Genomic DNA, 2,356 nt, shown 5'->3' on the forward strand with positions numbered 1-2,356 from the left:
ATAGCCTCACTGGGGGATGCCACTGTCATGGTGATGGGTGGAAGGAGGGAGACCAACCCACAGAAGTCAAGCTGGGCCACACCGTCCCTTGGACGTGGGTTGCTGCTACAAAGCCATGGGGAGACGTGGACCAGTGGTCTGGCGGGTCTGCCTTGGGGATCTCAGACCTAAGGCCCACAGTCCCTGCAGGTCTGTGGCAGAGCCAGGTGAGACTCAGGCCAACAGCTGCCATCTCAGTGGGCTCGCCAGTCCCCCCACCCCAGGCAGCACACACCCCCAGCCTCACTGGTGGAGGCTGCCAAGGAGCAGGCTTCCACCCCTGCTGAGTCCCCATCCTGAGCAAATATCAGCCTGACCCCAGGCAAGGAAGAAATCCCAGCAAGCATCTGGGCTGGACCAGCCCCCAGTTAGTCTCCTGCAAGATCCTTAGTAGCAGGTTTCCTAGCAGAACTTGCATCCTGGGCTGCAGGGAGATATTTGGTTTAATTAAAGGGGCATTATTCGTCTTCTCCAGAGATGAGTGGATTCCCCCCCACCTCCTTGGTGTTTGATCCACCCCAAGGCTGGCCTGTGACCTTTCTGGCTCCATGTGGAGTGGCCTGTCCTCTTGGGGCCATCTCTGTGTGCCTGCAGAGCAGAGTGATGCTTTATGTTGTAGGGGAGGAAAAATTGCTTCCTTCCACCCTTCTAGGTTCTTTGGCTGATTTACAATTAAATTGACATAGGACGGATTAATAGGAGAAAAACTATTTAAATTTTGCATATATGCATGAGAGGCCTACAGAAACATGAGAATCAAAGAAGCAGCCAGATGATTGATGCTGCTGTGTTTGTCACCTTCGGCTGTGGGAATGAAGAGGGGTTTGGGGCTTCTGGGGGTGGAGGTAGAAGGAGGGAATGTGTGGTGCATGAAGTCACCTCCTTGTCATGCAGGCAAGTCTCTTGGTGATGAAGGTTGTGCAAGGGCTCTCTTTCACGTGCAGGCACCATCACTAATGAGCAAGTCCCTTCTCCATTAAGTTCTTCTATGGAAGAGGAAGCTGACACTTTATTTTAGGCAGTTGAAGGGGACGNGAGGGCTGAAGCAGGATCGCAGCAAGCAGGCCCCTGCACTGATCCCAGCAGGGAGACGCAGGGGAGGGGTCCGCACTGGTGGCAGAGGGGGTGGTGGGAAGGGGCTGGAGCCAGTGAGTGTGTGAAGTGCAGGTGAGACTGAGGAGGTCAGAAGTGGGAGGGTGGCCCTGGCACTCCAGTGCTGGGGGGTTGGGGATGAGAAGGAGCCAGAGGACGAGCCCCAGGAGGAAGGAGGAGGCCAAGAGAGGCTGGCATCCCAGGTGGGAAACAGGTGGGGAGTGGGGCCAGCTGGGCCAGCGGTGCTGGCAGGTCAGCAGGGGAAGGGGAGCCCTGAGACCGCCCGCGCTCAGGATTCACAGCATGGAGGTCGCTGTCACACTTCATGAGAGCAGTACCAGTTGGTGGGGGAAGGGGGCAGGAATGAGGAGGTGACCGTAAAGACATGCTGACCCCTCCTGGGGCACGTGGAGGGGCAGCGGGTGTGGCATCAGGGACGACTTACACGTGGGGGTCCAGGAGGGAGGGACCCTGCTGCTGCATGGAGAGGAGGACGGTTGTTAGTGGATGACATCACGGCCATGGGGAGGGATCTTGGTGACCCCAGCCATCGACTTGTCCACTCTGTGGGGACNACCCTTTCCTGTAGTTCCCACACTCCACACTCTGACTGTTTCCAGCTGTGCAGCTGCACTCCCAGCCCAGCTCTGTCCCCTGCCCCGCAAAGCGCTCACCTGTCCCCAGCAGCCCGTTCTCTCCCAGCTGAGGCATTGAACAGATGCTGAGTTTGTGTTGACCATGTTGGGTGTGGTGGCCCTGGGGGTGGAGTGGTAGATTAGACCAGGTCCTTGCCCCTCCTGGCACCTCCGGGGGTGGGGTGGTGAGTGGGTTCTGTGAACAGGGAAACCAGCAGCCGTGTCCTAGTCAGGTGGTGAGAACCCAGGCAGCGTGGGGACGAGGGCTGGTGGGTGGGTGTCTGGGTGCAGAGTGGGTGCCAAGCTGCGGAGGTGCTCTCTGTGCAAGGTGGGAGCTACTGGGGGCTAGAGCCTAGGAGGGGTGAGGCCGGCTACTTTTTGAGCAGCTCTCCCTGGCCACCTGGTAGAGCTTAGACTGGGGAAGGTGAGGGCTGAAGCAGGATCGCAGCGAGCAGGCCCCTGCACTGATCCCAGCAGGGAGACGCAGGGGAGGGGTCCGCACTGGTGGCAGAGTGGGTGGTGGGAAGGGGCTGGAGCCAGTGAGTGAGTGAAGTGCAGGTGAGACTGAGGAGGTCAGAAGTGGGAGGGTG

At 58.8% G+C, this 2,356-nt stretch overlaps 1 protein-coding gene across 1 annotated transcript in view; it reads left to right on the forward strand.

The window, feature by feature from the left end:
- The window catches only part of LOC103610664 (guanine nucleotide exchange factor VAV2-like), an 81,267-nt gene that overhangs the window by 49,521 nt on the left and 29,390 nt on the right, over positions 1 to 2,356 (forward strand). The gene's annotated exons all lie outside the window — the stretch shown is intronic.

The sequence above is a fragment of the Galeopterus variegatus genome, unplaced genomic scaffold (genome assembly GCF_000696425.1).
Source record: "Galeopterus variegatus unplaced genomic scaffold, G_variegatus-3.0.2 Scaffold11537, whole genome shotgun sequence".
NCBI lineage: Eukaryota > Metazoa > Chordata > Mammalia > Dermoptera > Cynocephalidae > Galeopterus > Galeopterus variegatus.